The following is a 23,327-nucleotide window of genomic DNA, read 5'->3' on the forward strand; positions in this document are numbered from 1 at the left end:
AAACCTGGAGAAGTGCGAAGCAATGATGCACCGCTGCTTCCCTTATATTATTCTTGTGCTATTCTTGGACAAGTGAGGAGGAATCGAGCGCTTGGGGAGTGGTGGCGCTCTCTCTTGCGCTGCACTGCTACCAGATTGGCGTTTCGGAAGTGATATTCACGGGTTTCTGTTAATCAATGCGCTTAATGCTTCGTTATTCCTGTCTTTTAAATTATTCTGAGTCATGTTAGTTTATTTTGAACCTGTTTTGATCAATTCTGCATTTGTTTTGAAATTGTTTTGAGATCTTGTTTTTGCGCGTAACCACGACGACATGACATCACATTAGACGATCACGTTAGTTTTTATTGCGATAGCAATTATATGGACACTCCAAGCAGATTTCTGCCGTCGGCGTCGTCGTCGCCGTCGCCGTGAGGTTCCGCAGAGAGTCCAAGGGCGATAAAATCTTCACCGCGCGCTGTCTGCTGTATGTGCGCGTGAAAGCACGCGATGGACGCTCGCTTTCAAGGGGGCGAACAGCACGGTGGAGAGCAAACGCGACGTTTTCCGTGGCGCGAAATGTCGTGGGGGGATGGGAGAGAGAGAGGGGAGGCGACGTTTAGCTGCGGCACCAAATGCCTATCTTGCGACCGGGCGCAAGGGGGACTGGAATCTCGCAAGCGAAAAGAGGAAAGCGGGAAGGCAGCGTGGGAGGGAGGGCATGCGGCTCCTGCTCTGCGAGCAACTTGTACTTTGCGCGGCGGAGGGCGGTCGCACGCATCGTATCTTGAAAGCGATCTCCAACACGGCTCCTACCTTTGTATACGCTGTGCTTTCGACGCTCAGTTTCCGTTGAAGTGATAGAACGCACGAACCTTCGCTCGCTGCTGCTGGCGCGCTCACTCACGCCAGCATTTTCACAGGGGTTGTGTGCGCTCATCGAGTGTGATGTATTCATGTTTGCTTGTGCGCGCTGACCCCACGCTTGTTAATTCAATTAGTAAGCGAATCACGTCCAGGTCAACAATATCATTGATGTGGCGTGCATGTGTTGCACGTGGAGAAGTTGCTTCAGCACGAGTAAGAACATATCTACAAACAGAAACTTATTTATAATAAAAGGTTGCGAAGGGAGAAGGTGGTAAAGACTTCCGACGCCTGCTCGAGGAGTGTCCCGTTCTGATCTTGTCGAAAACCTCCGAGCCGCCCCCAGCGGCACCGGCAACCGTCACCAACGCTGCGCGCGTTCGGTGCGAACGCGGCCAAAACGACGACGGCGTCGACAACAGTTCTGCGCGTTGCTGCTGCTGCTACATGTCGAAGTTTATAACAGCTGATAAAACTACTATCATTACTCCGTAAGACTAATTTGCTATCGCAATTGATGCTTCGCCTTTCGGGTGAAACTGCGACATTTTTTTAAACCGGTTTTGATCAATATTGTACTTTTTTGACCCTGTTTTGAAATCTCGTTTTGGCGCGTGACCATGACGACATGCCATCACATTAGACGCCTACAGCACAGGCCCCTAAAGTGCTTCGCACTTACAAAAATGTCTGCAGTTTCACCCGAAAGGCAAAACATCGATTGCGATAACAAATTAGTAGACAACTATGCGTTGTAAGGATAGTAGTTTTATTGGCCGTATAAACTTGTAAACATTCGCTTACTAACTAAATTAACAAACATGGTGTCAGGCGCTGCACAGGTAAACATGAACACATCTTGCTCGATAACCACGTAAACTCGCTGTCAAATTGCTGGAGTGAGGAGGCGCGGCCGCATGCAGATGAGCAGGTGCGTTGATGATCGGCTAGGTTTGCCCTGCAACGAACAATGTTAGCCAACTGGCTACGAGCGCTGAATTCTCACCTGTCAGGGCGTGCGCTACGGTTACAAGCCTCTGTGCGTTTGAGCGCTAGTGCTGAAAAATAATGTGGATCGGGCAAATAAAAATAATAACAACATCGTTGTGAGATTACCAGTAGAATTGAAAATCTTCTGAGCTGGCCAACTCCTCGCTCGCGTTAAAAAAAGAAAAAAAAGAAACAAATAATAAACACGCTTCTTTTCTAGTAGCCCCTGCGACGGATGGGTTTGTAGGATGCAGTCTGCATTGTGTCGATGTTCTTTTTTTTTCCCCTTGCTGTTGTATAATGGGTGTTGGGCGGCTGCGCACGAGGTCGCGTGATCGAATCCCGGCCATGGCGGCCGCATTTCGATGCGGGCGAAATGCGAGAACACCCGTGTACTTAGATTTAGGTGCACGTTAAAGAACCCCAGGTGGTCCACATTTCCGGAGTCCCCCACTACGGCGTGCCTCATAATCAGATCGTGGTTTTGACGCGTAAAACCGTATAATTTAATTTTTTTGTATGATGGTATACACGTAGTGGCCACTTGCTCTGAACCATTATCTATTACCCACGTGTATTCACCAACGCTGTCGTATATTGCACGCCCAGGCATGTGTCTTCTGCAGCAAAAATCAGGAGACCCCTCAGCACGTCTTAATAGAATTGCAAAAGTATTCACCCAGTGTGAACCGTAGGTAGTGTAGACCTTCCAGAAACGCTAGAACTTAAAGTGAATGGAACGATAAACCGGTCAGCTGTCGAGGTAAGCAGGATACGTTGAGAGTACTGGTGGAAAAAAAGCAGGGAAGAATTGATACGGCCGGACCCGTCACAGGCGTAGGAAGGAGGGGCGGTAGGTCAGCGACTACGTCACCTTCTCGCAGTGTGGCTTTCTGTTGTGCACGCGTTATACTGGTTTTGTTCAAGGTAGATAGAGAAATTTTGCGGAAGCGAGAACAGTAAAAGAAGATGTATACAAAATGCTAGAATGGAAAGCATGTATAGCATAGCTGAGTACTCAAGCAGACTAGATGACTATTTTGTCACCGCACCGCTTCACATGGGATTCCAATAAATCGCCATCGTATTCATCTTGATGGGGCACGACATGAGACCGACGCTAAACTGTCGGCGTCAGCCAGCTGCTACTGAAACATAGAATAACGTTAGCTGGACGTTTACTGCTCAGACGAGAGCATACACGCCGCAGCTCAGCAGGTACGTTAGCGTGCTGATAACTTTTGTGCGAACAATGCTCACGCCGGCAGCGGAAGGCATAATGTTGCCCTTGCTCCACCACCGAGACGATTTCCCGCGCCATTGAAGGTGCATCCACTTCGCTTCGCCGTTCTTCCAGCCAAATGCCCTCCGGGAATGCGGTGGCCCTCGGAACCTCCGAAGCACGAGCCACGCGTTCGCCGTTAGTGGCAATGCGCTGCTAAGGCGCCGGCGCAGAAGGCTTGAATTTGCCTCGACCGTCCACATACTTGCTATCGCATAAAATGAAGCTCATATAAGCATCTGCGGTACCGAAGCCCGACCTTGCGTACCAGAAAGGGGGACCCGATTCTATCGCGTGTCAGACATCGTCGGGGCCAACTGACTTTGAGCAATTTATGTGGATAGCAGTGACGTGTGAATAGCGAGAAACGGCTGCCAAGGTCGCATTATCCGCTTTCCTCAAAATTTCATTGCCTTGTTTGAAAATTTACCATTCTAAAGGATATAGTGCGATAACAAGGTTACGTAATTGAATGTACGGCCGACAGAGATTGAAAGCCCACAAAATAACGTATAACAGTAGTATATGCGCCCCTTACTTGGTAAACGAGAGGATGGGAAGCTTCTCTCCGTGGCGGGAAGGGATGAATACTGGTCGCGTAGTCCTGCCCAGAAATAACCAGGCAGCCCAGGCACGCGAGCAGGAACAGCGCGATGACGGACGTGATGGAGCGTCTGATGTTCACTAACGGCATGTTCTCTGTAAAACACTTTCAGCGTGGAACAATGATGATGATGATGACGCCTCAATTAATGGCACAAACCCACTGTGGGGGACAGGCCAAACACGGGTGGCATTATGATTGAAAAATGAAATAGATTAGTTAATAAATAAATAAGTAGTAAAAATAAAAATAAATGAATAATTGAACACGAGAAATAAACTGATTAGAAAAGAAATCAAGTAGTCGATACTAAGGTAGTCAGCCTTGCCTAGATAGGAATAGCTGATGAACATAATAATAAAATAAATACAGTAAAGGATAGACGTAAAAATGTGGAAGGGAAATTTTTAATATTATTATTATAATAGTGTAACTGTGATTTGGTGTTTCTACTGTTTGAATTTTCTAAATTTGTAATTTATTGAAGGAGAAATAAATCAATCATACAAATTGGAAAGTGTTATTAGGGCAATCTTTTTGTGTCACAGAGGAAATTAAAAATCGCTCGGCAAGCGTTGCTGAGGCTAGATCCTAATACCGTTGCTCCAAGCGAGTCGAACAGAAGTGTCTAGAGGACGTTCTAGATTTCGAAGTGGAATTTCCGAACATCGTTTTCGATGATTAGAAAACCGCCGACTCGATAACAAAAAGTGATCGATGGATTGCGGCTCATTGCCGAGATAGCATAAAGGGGATGCTGCCAGACCACATCTGTGAAAGTGAAAATTAAGTTGTGGAATACGGCAACGCAGCCGTGTAAATTATACTTCAGACTGCCTGTTAGGACACCATTGTCGGTTCCAAGAACAATTTAGATGCGCAAAGGCTGTAGATTTTGCTAATGAGAGGCTTTTTTTTTTGCCTTCGGTCAACGAAACCTGCCTATGTTTGGCTGCAGTGATATGCGCAGCTGCCGGCAGCACAAATATCACCGGACATTTTAAAGAAGCTCGTGCTAAAGAATCGGCTATTTCATTAAAGTGAATGTCTCGGTGGTCTGGTACCTATACTAAATGAACTAATCTTAAGTTACCTTGACGAGTCCCCCACCAGAGGATGTAGAAGTAGAGCCTAAATATTAGTGGCGTATATCCACTATGAGGGGTTGGCCAGGACACCATGATGATGGTGATTATGCCTTATTTATTGGCATAAATCAACTTTGGGGTACAGGCCATGAAACGGGTGGTAATATTATAAAACAAACAAGAGAATTAAATAAATAATCGGAGATAAGAAAGAAACCGATAAGAACTGAAATAAAATAGTTTATAAAAAGCTAGTCAGCCTTGCATGGCAGCAAGACGGACATAACCTTCATATTAAAAATATCTAAAGTAAAGGGCCGACGTAAAGAATAAGCTAAACTTTGAATACCAGTAATAATAACTTTATTTATTTTTTATTTATTTATTTAAACATACTGTTAATCCTCATTTGAGGGTCATTACAGGCAGGGAATACATCACGAATACAAAATTGATATGGAAGGAACTTTGAAGTATCATCAAACTTCAACAAAACATAATCGAAAAATATCAAAATCATCGAACAAGTGGCGTAGAATGATTGACAGGAACGCAGAACAGCAAGAATACATTAAATGAATTTCAAGGAACAAAACTATCAAGAAAAGTTTCAAACGCCTTTACAACAGTGCAATCAGCATTATGTGCAGGTAGTCGATTTCATTTTTCGACGACATCAGCCAAAAGAAATAACGAAAGTCGTTTGTGCGGATGGCATAAGGTCGGGTGGTTGCACTATGATATTGCACTATGATAATAATATTATTATTATCGTTACACACACGCAGTCTCAGGTTAATTCTAGTTCATTGTGCTCGCGTCACACACACGCACACACACAAATACTGGATTTAGACAAACACACTCTGCAAAAATAAGCGCGAACACATGGTAAGGGTTGGCGAAACCACAAACAACGCTGCATATCCAGGTGCCTGCAAAATGCTTCGCTTAACGTCAATTTCCACAATGCGTGGGATCTACCCAATTTTTTTGCCGTAGTTAAAATTACTGCAATTAATTCCTAATACGGTTTAATCATGAAATAGATTCATGGCATCGTCACTTACCTATGTGCAAACGCTCACGCAACAATTTTGATGATGTGGGGGTCGCCGTCATCATCGTGTTAATTAAGATAGAGTTATTTCAGGCACTCTAACACACGAACATCGGTAGGAGTCGAACGCTCGAGCTCATGGGAGAGTCGAACCCGCCACCTTTGACGTTAGGGCGAAGTTAAGTAAGGCACAGTCAATTATGATAGAGTTAATTAAGGCACTCAAACCCACAACCTTCGGTGGGAGTCGCACTCTCGACCTTTGATGTCAATTAGGGCAAGGTTATTAGGGCACATTTAATTAAGGTAGCGCCAATTAAGGCACTCGACCCACGACCTTTTGTCGGAAACAACAAGTAACAAGAAGTAAAAACACGTTCGAATGGGCATGTCAAATAATTTAATGAATGTCTCTTGGGTGCACACTGGTTTTCGACCTCACCCTCTTTGGCGTGTATGGTAGAGTGACAGTCAATTTTGATAGAGTGCTGTGATTCGGGGGTGCTTGCTGGCCATCGGAAGGCGAAATATATTAATCCACAGCGCTAGAATCATCTTCCGATTCACTGAACTCACATGAGTTTCATCCATGAAATGCACGCGTAGGAAACGCTGCCCTCCCCCAGTCGGAGCTAGACATCACATTTCGCGCGAAAATTTCTTCAAGTGCCGTTAAAGAGTGCTGCCCTCCTACCTAGACATTGCGGTGTGCACTGATTAGTTGAAAAAGCTTTCGAAAGCTGGCGCTAGCAGTCCAAGTACCCGACGAGCTTGAGCGCGGGTGCTTTGCTGACGCTTCCCGATATCTGGCCGGAATCAATATTTCCGCGTGGTGGGAATTCGACATCCTCTGGCGTGAGTGCACACGACTGTAAAGGTTTAAGTGGCGAGATGGCAGCGCGAGAAGACGGGAACGGCCACAGTCGCGATAGATGTCGGTTTGGCGACGGGCAGGTTGCGCTAGCAGGTGTGATGATCGGTGGAAGAACAAAAAAAAAAAAAAAAAAAAAAGATTGGAAGAGAGTGGTAGGACCGGATCCTTTAAAGGCACAGGCAGCAGTACAATGTAGACATGAGTGTTAAGGAAGGGAAAAAAGATTATAGATATATGTGCAAAGCTGCTACAATTAAAAGCATGTATAGCACACCTGATTAACTCAGCCGGGCTAGGGGACTAATTGTAACCACCCCGTTTCAGAGGAGATGTCAGTAAATAATCAACATCATCGGTCACCGTGTTAGTCGATCCATGGCCATTATTGGCGGCCAGTCGCGCGTCCTCCAACAGTTGCTGGTATTAAAGAGCCCTTGTTATCATCTACATATAGGCCATTGCTATCTTTTGCTTTCCTCTTTTGTCGACGTATTCTAGATGTTGAGTAGAATATGCTGCAGGGCGAGTTGGCTTGAGTCTAGGAGAATACATTAGTGCGACGTGGAAACAAAGACTTAGTGGGAGGGGGTAGGAAATAATTTTAGCGCTCGCTCAGTTCTTTCCTACTGCCTCTTACTAATCCTTTGTTACCACGTCTCGCTAATATACACTTCCTCGTATTTAAGCAGGTCAGAAGTGCTTTCTATCAGGCCGACATCTTGATTTTTACACCGAAGCTGTTAAGGGCTAGGTTCCAGGAGATCGTGTCTGCGCGTAAAAAAGTCACGTGACCTAGCGAGAGAGAAAAGGAAAACAAGAGCTGAACCCTGTGAGAATGCTGTGAGAGAGTGCAGTTGAAAAGGAGAAAGGGGAGGGGGTTGACGTAAGTCGCGCCGTCTAATACTCGCGTTGGTGAGGGAGAGCGGGAGGCGTGCCAGCCAATGGCGGTGTAGGAAAAGACTAAAGTAGTGTAGGGTAGCCAAAGATTGGCTCTTGTATTTAAAACAATACTGTGCTTTACAGCACCATAAAAATACTGAAGCGCCTTTCCTTGTTCCATTAGCAGTTATATCAGAGCCATTATTAATAAAAAGTGGTCGTAGTTTCACCTGAAAGGCGAAGCATCAATTGCGATAGCAAATTTGTAGAGAGCTATACGGAGTAAATGATAGTAGCTTTATCATCTGTATAAACTTGGACATGCAGCAGCACCGGCAACACGCAGAACTAATGTCGACGCCGTCGGCGTTTTGCCCGCATTCGCATAAAATGCGTGCGGCGTTGCTGACTGGTGCCGGAGCCTCTGATATAAATAGGCACTTGGTGCCGCAGCTAAAAGTCACCTCCCTTCCCTCCCCCTACCCCCTTCCCCCACCGCCTTTAGCGCGTCGGAAGAAGGCGCGTTTGCTCTACATATACGGTGATTGTAAAGGAGGAAAGACACGCCTACTTCTGCAGCCCTTAAGGAAGCACGGCGCAGAACGCGCGTTTGTTTTCCGCCGTGGGTTCCCTCCCCGTGAAAGAGCGCGTCCCTCGCGCCCTTTCACTCGCACATACAGTGTTCGGCAGCGCGCGGCGACGATTTCATCTCCATTGACGTCATACGGAACCTCACGGCAACGGCGACGGTGACGGGGACGGCGACGGCGACGCCAACGTCAGAAATCTGCTTTGGAGTGTCCATATAATTGCTATCGCAATAAAAGAAGGTCAATGGGGGGTACGTGTGAGAGGATTTCGCGTTAGCATTGGTTGTATATAGGGACCTTTGGTCAAGGACTCTTGTCTGGGAACGTCGTAGAAAAGAAGCGTGAGGAACGCGTTAGGAACGCCGTCGCCCGTAGACGCGAACACGTCCCATCCCCCGCAATGCGCTAGGAAGCCGTCACCCGTGGACGCCGAGCCAGTTCTTTCAGAGCCGGGCATTGTATAGCCAGCGTCTAAGTGCTAATGATAAGTGGTTCTTGAGGGAAAGGGAAAGGTTGGCGCTATCTTCTGCAGCCCTTGAGGGAGCACGGCTCAGCGCCAACGGGGAGGGGTAAGTGGGAGCGAAAGAAGGGATAGAGTGGAGTCGCCATGGCTGGGCGAAGCAAAACCGGCAGGCATAGGCGGCACGTATCAGGCCGAGATGGAAGGCCTTGGTGTGCTGCAGAGTCTGCTGGGGTGTTGTGCCAGGCCGGTCAGGCCCGGGGTGGGGTGGGAGGCCGTGAGGCCTTCCCGCTTGTAGAAATGTCCTTAGAGGCGTGCGGAGAGCCCTGACGAGTCAAGGAACTCCACGACGCCTCGAAGTGCAGAAAGGTGGTGTCGGCCGGGGAAGAGGAGATCTTCCTCCTTGCCAGAGGGGAGGCCCAGGCGGCGGAACTCCTGAAGGAGTGGGCCCCGCTGCTGGAGGTACGCCGGGCAGGCCAGCAGGAGATGTTCGATCGTCTCCGGCTCCCCACAGGAGATTTCTAAGTGCTAAAAATACCACAATGTGCTACTCGGAGCCAGCACCGAAGCTTCTTTCCCAAGTACGTAGCGAAGGAGTCGGTTTACCATTTGGTAGCCAAATTCAACATAGCAAATGCCCAATATAACTAAACCCCAAAATAGCAAATCCACCAGAGCGCCTATAGTTCACTGGACTTCCCTCTTCACAGGGTGGAAGGGCTCCGACTTTTCTCAATATGTCACTTTCGTTCTCTGTAAAAGTTGAAAAGGGGGGTATGCCAATGAGGACGCCAAAACTAAAGCACACGTGTTGAGTACTATGCGACGATGTCGCACTTTATTGACCCTTATGTATGCAGACCTTAGTCTGCATACATAAGGGTCAATAAAGTGCGACATCCTTATGTATGCTGGTGCGACATCCTTATGTATGCTGGTTTTTGAGCGTTTGTCTGGCGTCAATCTTCGCTTGGCGATATAAACACGCTACCACCAAAATATATTCCATCTTTAGGACAAATACACTGCATGAATAGACCGTTACCCGTTATGTCTTCTATCCTGGTAGCGTGGTTTATATAAGTAGCAAAGCGTCTGTCTCTATCATTGGTTTCTATAAAAGCGCAAGCCCAAAAGTTCAGGGCAATCAGCATTTAAATTAGGGAGAATCATTACCGGGAGGTTTTTTTATGGCCGCAAGTGGAAAGTACCTTCCCGTTTTGGTTTTGTCATGTCAATTGTGTTTTGAGCGTAGAAAAAAAATTGAAACACGGCAAAGGGAAAACCACGTAAGTAGCGGGAAATTTTGGCGCAGACAAGTACAATCCTTATAGGTTAGTCCCGTTCATTGTAAATGTACCATGAGTGCACGGACAATGTCAGAAACTAGCCCCTTGATAAGGATCTAGGTATTACTGCCTGCGTAATTTCTGTACGTATAATTTCAAAAAATTGCCTTCTTCCTTTCAAGAAATCCGTAAAACGACATAGTAGCCAGAAATGCACTCTCTAGTTCTGCACAAGAAATCCCGTCCAGTAACCACCCTCAAGACAAGAGGGGCAGATGCGCGTTCAGAACTTTGCTTTCTTCCCTGCTATCTTGCTCGGGCCAAGGTGGTCACACCGGAGTGTACATGCTGGCTGGGTTGGCTCACACAACTTTCGCACCTTATACTGGGACCTAGCACTTACAGGCTCAGTGAACGGTTGAAAGAGTGGCGCTCCAGCTTACAGGCCGGGCATTCACCACCTGTTGTGGCTCTGCCCGAAATGGGGGCTAGATGAGAGAGGATAGTGTGTGCTGCAAAACCACGAACAATGAATACAGACAGTTTTAAACGCGGGCTCCTGAACGATGCGTTTGCTAAGCCACTTCTGCAATGTTTTTTTATATGCAGAAGGTGCCCACGCTTTTTTTTAATGTTACGCATGTATTTCGTAAAGAAAGATGGCCGAAAAAAATTGTATATGTGATGAAGGAGTGTGCCGAAGCTATAAGAGCCGAATTTCCAAATCCACCAGTGGCATCAGAAATACTTCTGTAGTGTACATAGTGAATATGCTAGTCAATATAACCATGCGAAGTACAGTGCCCGGGGTGTTCCCTAGGCGGCACGCTACTGTGCTGTTGTACTGCTCGACACTGTCCATGGATCGGACGCATAAGGAGGCCAGGGGCGGTATTCTGTAAGAGTCCAATTAGTGGACTGTCCATTTCGGCTGTCGCTGATTGGCAGCTGCTTCACGTGCAGGAAGGAGACTGGCTGGCACCTTCCTGCACGCGAATCAGCAGCCAATCAGCGACAGCCAAAATGGCTGTCCACTAATTGGACTCTTACAGAATACCGCTCCAGTTCCGTGGAGCGGGTATAGTCGAACTTGGATATATCGAATCTGAAGGGGATCACAAGAAAGTTCGTATCTAGGTAATTCGATAAATAAAATAAAGATTTTAAACAAAAATTTTCAAGGGGATTTTACTGCGGTTCGTTATACACCATAATTCGTTATATGTGGGTTCGATATATCCGGGTTCGACTGTATCTGACAAAGATATTGGCAATGCCTTTCTCTACGAGGCTCGAACTGGGGCATTGCGGACATTAATCTACCGCCACCGGTTTGACACGTATCCTGAATTCTTCACAGCATTGTGCAGAGTGCATTGTGGTGAAGGGCAGAGCACCGACGACCTAGTATTGCACGATACAAGTCTTTCCCCTCAACACGTAGACGGCACTGGCCACCCGCAGGCACTGAGGTCTGGCGACGCCACCAGCGCCACCACCGGTCTAGTGCGGATAACCAAAGAGAGGCTGCACGGATGGTTGTTGAAAGTGCGAGACGATAGCAATTACGTTTGCACCCGTGGAACGTTATTTGGTTGTGTGTGCGCGCGCAACGTCATGTGTCGGTGGGTACCTCATAGTGACAAAGTGTTTCTGGGCGTGCCATCGCTTCTCCTTCTTTTTTTTCTATCTCCCTGTGATTATTTTTATTCTTAGTGTTTGTTTAAGACCTGGTGTTGCGGGGCATTAACTAAGTGTATGCACATAGTCTGCAATGACTCTACAGGAACTGTGCCTTGTTTCATCTGTTTGCTTATGTGTATATATTGTATCAGCTAGGATGCTGTACAGCCGTCTATCCGCTTCAAAGGACAGAGCCACACATCATTATCATCAATATTTCTATCAGGCTTCCGGCAATCACCAGAAACTAAATTCTTGTAGGCATGTAGCCATCAAACACCTTTAACCCCACTGATATTCTAGATCCGATCAAAGAGAGGAAGAAAGACGTCTTATATTTCGACAAAGAAATGACTGGACAAGTTTTTTCACAATATTTGTAATACAAAACACAAAAGAAAAAATGAGGCGGTGCCTATGCATTCTAAATTTCCACTGATAATTTGAATACTTCGTACGAATGAGTTCTAAGCAAAGCAAAGCTCCGAGGAAACAGTGGACCAATTTCAAGTCAGACTAAGAAGGTTGGCTGCCACATGCGAGTTTGCGAACGAAGAACAAGAAATCGTATCGCAAATAATAGAAGGCACCGATTGAGCTAAGCTGCGCAGCAGTGCACTACGAGAGCGCGATGTCACACTGGAGAAACTCATGGAAATAGGCCGCAGCCTCGAAGCAGCAGAACTTCAAGCAACCAGCATGGAACGCCGTTAGCACGTCAAACTTGTGCAGAAAGTCACCAAGAAGAAGAAGTGGCGTCGCAACGCGCCTTCGAGCAACCAGTCAGAACACAAGCTGTCTTGCAAACGTCTAGAGAACAAGCAAGCTGAGAAGTGCAGCTGTTGTGGAGTAGCGTGGCCTCACAAAGGAGGGAAATTGAGCTGTCCAGCATGGGGAGGAACTTGCCACCAGTGTCAAAAGAAAAACCACTCCGCCAAATTCTGCAAACTGCAGCGAAGAGAGACGCTAGTGAGTCCAGCTCTAGTCTGCCCAGACGCTAGTGGGTCCAGCGCTTTGGCTCGAAACGGCGTTCGTGCTTGAAAGCCGTGTCTCGTTTGGCTGTCGACGCTGCGCTGCTCCGACCTCTATAATAAACCCTTTACAATTGGTGGAGCGTGCTGCGTCCTCAAAACCTGCAACCTGGAACTTCGATCCCGCACCGTACCATCGACCATGCCTGAAGAAGCCTCCCGGCAAGTACCCCCCCCCCACTGCACCGGCACCGTGCTCTGGTGTGCCGCGCCATAGGGACCCTGCTATCTTCACAGGCGCGGATGACACCGACGTTGAGGATTGGCTTACGACCTACGAGCGGGTAAGCGCCAACAATAAGTAGGACGAAGCCGCTAAGCTCAGCAACGTGCTATTCTACCTCGCGGGTGTGGCCAGCTTATGGTACAACAACCATGAAACCGATTTTCGACGTGGTCAGACTTCAAGACATCTTTTGTCGAGGTGTTTGGTCGCCCTTCTGTTCGTAAGCTGCGCGCCGAACAGCCTTTGCGGGAACGAGCTCAGCAAGTAGGCGAATCCTTCACAAGTTATATCGAAGACATCCTGGACTTATGCAGGAAAGTCAACGTGACCATGTCGGAGTCTGATAAGATTAGGAATGTTATGAAAGGCATAGAAGACGATGCCTTCAACATGCTCCTTGCCAAAAATTCTCGCACTGTGGCCGAGATAATTACATTGTGCCAAAGTTACGAGGAGCTACGTAGGCAGCGGTCATTGACCCGTCGCCCTCCACCGCGCGACGAACACCTCGCTGGCTTGACGGCCATTTCTGATCAGTCAGCGTTGATGGCCGAAATGAAGGCTTTCGTGCGCGAGGAAATTGCACGCCAGCTCTCGTTGATGGCCTTTGCACAACCGCCACCAGTACAAGAGCCAACGTCAAGTTTTGAGCCCCCACTCCGCCGCACCATCGCGCACGAACTCAACCAGCTTTTGCCTGAGCGCCATGAACATGTTCCTGCGGCCGCACCTCTCCGCTGCGGTGAAGTCGCCGCCAGGCCCCAGCAGATCCCTCCGGCTGCACCACTCAGCTACGCGGAAGTCGTTGCCAGGCCCCACCCCTTCTCTCAAGGTGGGCCTCTCACATACGCCGACGTCTTGACTGTGCCCCGACCACAGCCCGCCATGCAACAATATCACCACCCGCCCCACACAACGCGTCCTCCTACATGGACGGGGCCCACCACAGCGAATTGGTGGCGTACATCCGACAACCGGCCTATCTGTTTTGCGTGCGGCTACGCCGGTCACGTCGCACGCTACTGTAATCGTGTGCAGTCACCTAGCGCTACAACATATGCGCCAAGTCGTATGGTCGGTCCTCCCCGCCCATATTACGACGACCCTTCGGCATCGTCACCGACGTTCCGCCCAACGCCCAATACCCGCCGTTCACCTTCTCCATGCCGACGCTCGCTATCACCGATGCAGCCCCGTCCCGCAGCTCGGGAAGAGGAAAACTAATCGTCGCAGTCCAAGAGGCACGGGCTGCGACGCCGGCGAAACGCGAAAGTCCTCAGGGTAGCCCGACGAATGTGATAGACGTGTTTGTTGATGGTGTTCACACATCTGCACTCGTGGACACCGGAGCCGCCGCGTCAGTTATGGACGCAAAACTTTGTCGCTTGATCCGGAAAGTCACGATGCCGCTTACTGGACTGTCCCTCCGCACAGCCGGCGCACAGCGTATTCACCCGTTAGCGGCGTGCACAGCTCGTGTTGTCATTGAGGACGTTGTATACGCCATCGAATTTTTTGTAATTTCGTCGTGCTCCCATGACGTTATCCTCGGCTGGGATTTTCTCTCCCGCCGCAATGCCGTCATTCATTGCGCACGGGCCGAACTAGAACTGTCGCCGCTCTCAGATTTGACGCTCGCCGACAATGATTCTCTACCGAACAAAGTCCTCGTCAGGCACGACACGACCTGTTCCTCCCAACTCGTCAGTGGTTGTCTCTATGTACTGCAGCAGCCTCTCCGACGCCGTTGCACTACTTTCTCCGTCCGGCCGCTTTTCCATTCGAAAAGGTCTCCTGCTACCTTTTGCGACGGTGAACATCACACAGGGCTCTATAGTGCCATATTTATTTGTAACCGTTCTCGTACCCTGCGTTGCTACTCCAAGGAGAATGTCTGGGCAGTGCCCAAGCTATCGCAGACGTACAAATTACGTACCTTCCCGAAGACCCATACTGTGCCCGTTATGGCACGTACACACTAGCGGCAAAACGCGCGCGGCGAACCGCCGGCGGCAAAACGCAGCAGTGGCAGGGCGGACACACCAACCGGCGGCGCGCCGCTGCGGCAATCACGTGACAGACTAGACTCCTCTCCCCTTCTCGAAATATCCGGGAGCTGACGCGTGCAGATGATAGTGCGAAACAAGAAACAAGCGGTCGGGTGGGTCCGCATGGCACCAGTTTCCCGCGCGCACGTCACGGAAGCGGGCCGCTCTCATTGGTCTCCTTCATCCGCGGCACGCGGCAAACCGCAAAAAATCGGTCCAGGAGCGATCCATGCCGCGGCAAGAAAAACCCGTTTCGCGGCTGCTTTCGCGGCGAGCGTCTTGCCGCCGGCGGCGCACCGCGCGCGTTTTGCCTAAAATCCCTATATAAGAAAAGTACCGCCATCTACTCTTTCCTCCGCCGCCTCCTCTCCTAAAGCGCTTGCTTTTTCTTTACTTTTTGCTTGCGAAAGCCAAGTCGACGGTGGCGCACCTAGAAAGTCCACGTTGAAGCTTTCAGGCCGGGCGCGCGCCGCCGCCGCCGACGACGACTGCGGCTGCGCAGAGGACTTTCAACATGGCTCTGAGGCGGAAAAAAAGAAAATATAAAGAAGTGAAAAGCGCGCGCTATCATCGTCCAATCGGAGATACAGGATAACACAGGAGAGAGCGAAGCGGCATTTGTCAAAGGATGGCGGCACTTTTCTTATATAGGGACTTTAGTTTTGCCGCTAGTGTGTACGTGGCATTACAGTACGCTCGGCTCGATTTCTACGTCTGGCCCATTGCCTATAGATGTGTTCGATTCTTCTGTTGCCGAATGACCTTACACCGGGCCCGCGATCACAGCTTTGTGCCTCCTACAAGAATTTCGTGCTTCTTTCGACGTCGGGCAACCTTCCCTGGGCCGGACGTCAACTGTTACGCACCACATCGATACTGGCTCCCAATCGCCATTGCGGCAACGCCCATATCGTGTATCGGTTACAGAACGTCGCGTGATTAATGAACAAGTGGCCGATATGCTTCGCCATGAAGTGATCCGACCTTCCCACAGTCCATGGGCATCTCCCGTCGTCCTTGTTACGAAGAAAGACGGTTCTGTACGGTTCTGTGTGGACTATCGGCGCCTCAACAAGATCACTCGCAAGGACGTTTATCCGCTTCCGCGAATCGACGACGCTATTGACAGCTTACAAGGAGCAGAATTTTTTTAATCTCTAGATCTGCGCTCAGGGTATTGGCAAGTACCCATGGCAGATGACGATCGACCGAAGACAGCCTTTGTCACAGCCGACGGCTTATACGAATTTAACGTCATGCCGTTTGGACTTTGTAATGCGCCAGCAACTTTTGAGCGCATGATGGATACCGTTCTGCGCGGCTTGAAATGGCACACGTGCTTGTGCTACCTTGATGACGTCGTTGTTTTTGCTCCGGACTACTCCACGCACCTTCAACGCCTCCGGCGTGTTTTGACGTGTTTGAAAAACGCCGGCCTACAACTGAATTTAAAGAAGTGCCGATTTGCAGTGCGGCAGCTGACGATACTGGGTTACGTTGTTTCCAAGGATGGAATTCTCCCCGATCCAGCCAAGCTTCGTGCCGTCGCCGAATTTCCTAAACCTACGTCCATCAAAGAACTGCGATGTTTCGTAGGTTTGTGTTCTTATTTCCGACGCTTCATTCGAAATTTCGCCGCCATCATATCGCCTCTGACGAAGCTCCTTGGATGCAACAGACCCCTTCATTCGTGGTCGTCATAGTGCGAGGAAGCATTCACAAATCTCCGTCGTTTGCTGACGACTCCCCCAATTTTGCGCCACTACGACCCGACGGCCCCTACACAGATGTCAGCGGTGTTGGCCTTGGCGCTGTCCTTGCGCAGCGCAAACCTGGCTTTCCTGAATATGTCGTGGCCTATGCCAGTCGCACCCTTACGAAAGCCGAGACCAATTACACTGTCACGGAAAAAGAATGTCTGGCGATCATCTGGGCTCTTACTAAGTTCCGTCCTTATTTGTATGGCCGCTCATTTGATGTCGCCGACCACCATGCACTATGTTGGCTGTCATCATTGAAGGATCCTTCAGGTCGTCTTGCCCGCTGGGCACTTCGCCTGCAGGACTACGATATCCGCGTGCTGTACCGCAACGGAGGCCAACATTGTGATGCCGACGCCCTATCACGCTCTCCCTTGCCTGACGACAATACCTGCTGCTCACTATCCCAGCTAGCTGTTTCTACAATCGACCTTGAGACTATCGCTTCCGAGCAGCGCAAGGACCCATGGATTGCCTCGATTATTCACTTGCTTGCTGACCCATCACCACAATCAACCACTCGTACGTTGCGTCGTCAGGCTCGCCATTTCGCGGTTCGCTGACAAACTACTTCACCGACGCAGTTATGCAGCAGACGGCCGCCAGTGGTTGTTAGTAGTTCCTCGCAGTCTGCGCTCCGAATTCTGCGCATCCTTTCACACCGATCCACAGTGCGCACACTCGGGAGTTTTCAAAACCTACCAGCGCCTTCGACAGCGCTACTACTCGCGAGAGATGCACAAGTACGTTCAACAGTTCGTTCGCTCCTGCCCCGACTGCCAGCGCCGGAAATCTTCACCCCAGCTCTCGCCGGCTACTCTGCAGCCTCTACCCTGCCCTACCCGGCCGTTCTGGCGCGTTGGAATTGCTTTGTATGGGCCACTTCCCTTGACGTCGGCTGGTAACCGCTGGGCTATTGTGGCAGTAGATCACCTCACACGATACGCCGAAACCGCCGCTCTCCCAGCAGCTACAGCGCGCGATGTTGCCTCATTCCTGCTTCGCCGATTCATCCTGCGGCATGGTTCACCCCAGGAATTTCTCAGGGATCGCGGACGTGTCTTTCCTGTCGGAAGTGGTTGAAGCCATTCTTAAAGAGTGCCACGTTATTCATCGCACAACTACGGTGTACCACCCCCAAACCAATGGCCTCACAGAACGTTTTAACCGCACGCTCGGCGACATGCTTTCAATGTACGTCGCCTCCGACCACACGAACTGGGACGCCATTCTGCCCTTCGTCACCTACGCGTACAACACCGCGGCTCAGAGCACCACTGGCTTTTCGCCCTTTTTCTTATACTATACAGTCGGCACCCGTCGCATACCATCGACACAATTTTACCTTACCGGGCGGATGCATCCGAGGGCTCACCTATTTCTGCCATAGCACGGCATGCTGAAGAATGCCGTGACATCGCACGTGCCTTTACTTCCAACGACCAAGAGCGCCAGAAGAGCACTCGCGGCGACTCCACTTCCACGGTCACCTTGCTTCCTGGCGCGCTTGTGTGGCTCTCTGTCCCGTTCACCGCCCCTGGCCTCTCATCGAAACTACTCCCGAAATATGAAGGCCCTTACCGCGTCGTCGAACGCGCATCTCCCGTGAATTTTGTTATCGAACCAGTTAAACCGTCTTCGGGCCAGCGCCGTCGTGGACGAGACATTGTCCACGTCGACCGCCTCAAGCCATACTATGATCCTGTCATCCTGACGAGTTGTGAGGTCGCCGGTCGGCTCCCTTATCACTCCCGGGGTAATTGTAGCGAAGAGAGACGCTAGTGGGTCCAGCTCTAGTCTGCCCAGACGCTAGTGGGTCCAGCGCTTTGGCTCGAAACGGCGCTCGTGCTTGAAAGCCGTGTCTCGTTTGGCTGTCGACGCTGCGCTGCTCCGATCTCTAATAAACCCTTTACAAAGCAAAGACCTACTGTACACTCCTATGACGTCATGGGCACCCACGCAAGCATACAACAGACCACAAGCGTGGAGGATTACGTTTTTCACGTGCAGAGTCGCAGCCAAGAATTACCAGTTGTAACAGACAAAATCAATGATACACCACTGAGTTTTGTGTAGACTCTGGAACAGGTGTCAATGGTATAGGAGAGACAACGGGGCAAGATCGCCTACAGACGACGCAGCTAGAGCACACAACCACAAAGCTGGTACCATATAGAGTCACCCAAGAAATCCCAGTCATGGGAAAGTTCTCTGCAACGTTCCGTGCTCTAGACTAAGTCATCGAAGTGAAAGTATGCGTCGTTAAAGGGACACATCGATCGCTTCTGAGCTACTAGACAGCTTCTGACCTAACGCTCATAACAATACTTCAGCTTCTCACAGAACACAGTAGTGTCGACGCAAAGGAAGAGTTTCCAAAGCTGTTTGGCAAGGTCAGTCGGCTCAAGAACTTTCAAGTCAAGCTGAACATCTCAGAGGACGTCCAACCAGTCGTGCGACAACACCTTCGCATTCCTTTCCAGAAGAGAAAAGCGCTGGAGACTGAGCTCACACGCCTGGAGGAGCTAGACATCATAGGGAAAGGAACCGGACCAACACCTTGGGTGTCACCGATCGTCATTGTTCCCAAACATCATGATTCCAACGCAGTCAGAGTGTGTGTCGACATGGAGCAGCCAACGTGGCCATTCTTGTAGAAAGACACATCATGCCCACAGTAGAAGATGTTATCAGCATTCTGAACGGAGATGCCTATTTTTCATAGTTGGATCTTGAAGAGGGCTACCATCAGCTCGAGCTTGCTGAAGAATCCAGGGTGATAACGACATTCTCTACCCACTATGGTCTGAGAAAAAGCAAAGACTATTGCTTGGCGTCAATGCCGCCGCAGAGATTTTTCAAGACGCCATAAGCAAGTACTTCCGGATGAGGACGGAATAATCAATGTCAATGTGACGACATCAATGTGACGACATCCTCATCTCTGGATGCACCATAACAGAGCACGACAAAAGACTGCGTCTGGTGTTCAAGCACCTGGAAGCTGCCGGGCTGACTCTGAATGAAAACAAGTGCGTCCTAGGCACTAACAAGCTGAAATTCTTTGAACATGTATTTTCGTCTGCAGGAGTCAGTGTGGACTCAGAAAAGGTGAAAGCAGTAGCCAGAATTACAGCACCAAAAACCCCAACCGAGGTTAGAAGCCTCCTCGGCATGGTAAACTATTGCTCCCAATTCATTCCTCGCTTAGCCCAGAAGGTGGATCAATTGAGGAAGCTCACACTCACACATGCCAGTACAGAATTCTGCTGGAACGAAGAGCACCAGAAGGCCCTAGATTACGTGAAGGAAGAAATATCTCAAATGCGCACGCTAGCATACTACGACGACACAAAAGAGACCCATGTCATCACTGATGTTGGACCGGAAGGTATCGCGGGAGTGCTGGCTCAAGAAGATCCAAGCGACAAAAGCCGCAGCATTCTGGCCTATTTCAGCAGAGCATTGGCACCAACAGAGAGGAGATATGTCCACATTGACCATGAAATGTTGGCTATAGTGGCAGCTATTGAACATTTTCACATCTACCTCGCAGGGGGAAAGTTCACGGTGAAAACAGACCATCTGCCTTTGGTGCCTATCATTTGAAAGCCCAGCACGAAGCTCTCAGCAAGCCTTGAACGCCAAAGCATGAGGTTGCAGCATTATACATTCGAGATTGAACACATTGCAGGGAAGAACAACCCTGCATACTACCGGTCAAGGCATGCACCACCCACCAACAGTGTCGTCCCCAGTGAAGAAACAAGTGCGACAGAAGAGTAGGTCTCCTTTATCGTGGAATGAGCTGTTCCAAAGGCACTGACCTTGCAAGAAATCGAGAAAACGTACGCAGAAGATGCCCAGATGCAGCTCTTGATCAAGGCTCTGCGAACGAGCAACCCAAAGACTTGGACATGCAGACATGCAAACACCCTGTATATATTGCAGTGGTGAAAGAGTTTGGGAAAGGGAACGCAGACGATATCTCGGCATAGGAACCGGGGGGGGGGGGGGGGGGGGAAGGGGTACATGAATCGAGGGTGCAAAAGCGTGCGCGCGCACAGCTGGCTTGGCTGGTGCGCAGCAACGTCAACGCAGCAAACATAACATTCCTTCCCACCTAATTTAGAACCGCTGTATCGCCTTCCGAGTTCTTGTCGATCGCCGTAGTGAAGGCTGTGCAGAGTCAGTCGTTTCCGCAGTCCCGTCGACGGCAGGGACTTGCTGCGTCGGTCGAGTTGGTTCGTCAATGTGGCCCGTCGGTGGCTGTTCAGCCGCGGTCGTTTCCTCGTCTACAGCGCGATGCTCTATTGCTACCGGGACTGTGCTTGTCACGCCAGTCGAAGAGGCAGTGCCAGTTGCGTCAATCGCCCGTCCAACTGTTCGCTTGCCATGGTCTCATAACCATTCCCTCCAGTTGTACCTTCATGACGATGGCGGACTTGGTCGACATGGCGCCACACTACTCCGGCTGGAGTTTCCAACTTTACCATCCTGGCTCCGGACGTAGACTGCACGTGCCCTGGTGCCCACTTTGGGCCGGTGCCATAATTCCGCACATATACTCTGCTGCCTGGCGATACAGCCCAGTCGTCCGTACCCGTTGCTGAACCTGCGGCCCTGGGCGGCAAACACGTGTCCAGGCGCGAACGTAGTTGGTAGCCCAGGAGCAAGTGCGAAGGAGACATTCCTTCCCTTTGGGGGGTTCGCCTCTGCATCCGCAGGTTTTACGGTAGTAACACTGCCACCATTTCGGTTGTAGTCAACTGGTCAACCACACCACCGCAGTCCGCATTCTTTGAGTTCTGCGCACGAGCTTCCCAGACATCTCTGCGACTCCACCACCGAGAAACATTCATGTATGTTAAGAAACTACATGCGAGGCGAACGTTGAGAAGTGCCAGCTGCTCTTTCATTTCGGTTGTTACCCGCTGATTACGCGTTGAGTATCGTATTTGTTCGAGCTTTGTATGTAGTACATGCTGATGTACGCGGTCGCTTTGCGTTAGTATTTTTGCACACGTGCATCTCGGTGACTGCAACGTTATGTTTGTTTAGCGACGGACATAATAGGATTTGTATACCTGTTGGAGACAGGTTTTAAATGCGGCGCCGAAACTTTCGTGCCCTAATGATGCCTACCAACATTGGTTTCGCGCACACCTTGAAGACTTCGGTAACAGCGATATCTAGTTCTTAGGTAAGCTAGGCGGCGTTAACATAAAAACGCCGATAGCTAATCATCGCCAGGTCATCGATAGCCAATGAATAGCTAATCGATAATTGATCAAGAATCAATGAATTCCGGAAAATTCTGGGGATGACTTGGTAGTGCTTAGCATAGCCCAATACATAAACAATACCTTGCGATAGCCAATGGATAGCCAACCAATAGCTAATGAATAATCGATCAATAATCAATAAATTCCGGAAAATGCTGGGCATGACGGTAGTTCTTAGCCTAGCCCAAATACGTGACCAATACCTTGCGATAGCCAATCAATAGCTAATGGATAATTGATCAATAATCAATAAATTCCGGAAAATGCTGGGCATGACGGTAGTTCTTAGCCTAGCCCAAATACGTGACCAATACCTTGCGATAGCCAATCAATAGCTCATCGATAATCGATCAATAATCAATAAATTTAGGGAAATGCAAGGGATGGACTTGGCAGCGCTTAGCCTAGCCCACGGAGGAAGATTATTTAGGAGTAGAAACATCCATCAGCGCGGGAGCTCGCGTGCGACCACAGTATGCGTGGGCGCATACAGTGGCGGCACCTTGCGGCGCGTCATTTAAGCAGCAGCGAAAAAAAAAAAAAAGCAATAGTTTGGCGGGCTGCTCCGGCGCGTTCTCTCCGGCGGCGCCCGTGTCTCCCGCTCAAAGCAGACGCCAAGCAGACGACACGGGCATTCGGCGTTCTCTTCAGCGTGCACGCCGTAACGTTGTTTTTGTGGGCCTTTAAGTCATAGAACAGCGGTGTCTGTTCGAGGGCCGTAATACTAACAGCGCTGATACGTGCAGTGTACCCTTGTTCAGAATTTGCTAGCCTAAGATGGGACGCACGTGGGACGCGTGAGTGCCCTCAGTAGAAGTTGTGAGGCGCGCGGCCGAACGGGAGTAACGCACGTGAGCGGTTGCCTTGGCAACCAAGACGGCGATAATTTCTTTCTGGGCCGCCAGCATGATAGTGGCTCCGCGGGTTTGTGACATTTTCTGGTCAGTTTCCACTCCTAAAGGTTTCTTGCTCCGTGGCCTAGCCCAAACACGTGGCCAATACCTTGCGATAGCCAATCAATAGCTAATCGATAATCAATCAATAACCAATAAATTTCGGAAAATGCTGCGGATGATTTGGTAGTTCTTAGCCAAGCCCAAATACGTGGCCAATAGCTTGCGATAGCCAATCGATAGCCAATCAATAGATAATCAATAATCAATCAATAATAAATAAATTCCGGAAAATGCTGGGGATGACTTGATAGTTCCGGATGACTGCAAGTAGCAGCATGCACCGCGGCAGCGGTGGCGTCGTGAAACTGGCCGGTGGGATCGGTCTATTGAACAATAATCGCTTGAGGTTATCTTCCAGCGCCCCTTGTGTCAT

At 49.7% G+C, this 23,327-nt stretch overlaps 1 protein-coding gene across 1 annotated transcript in view; it reads right to left on the reverse strand.

Moving 5' to 3' along the window:
- LOC119456636 (kinesin-like protein KIF28) overlaps positions 1 to 23,327 on the reverse strand; it is a 97,309-nt gene that overhangs the window by 11,604 nt on the left and 62,378 nt on the right. The window lies entirely within an intron of this gene.

The sequence above is a fragment of the Dermacentor silvarum genome, chromosome 6 (assembly GCF_013339745.2).
Source record: "Dermacentor silvarum isolate Dsil-2018 chromosome 6, BIME_Dsil_1.4, whole genome shotgun sequence".
NCBI classification, from domain to species: Eukaryota; Metazoa; Arthropoda; class Arachnida; order Ixodida; family Ixodidae; genus Dermacentor; species Dermacentor silvarum.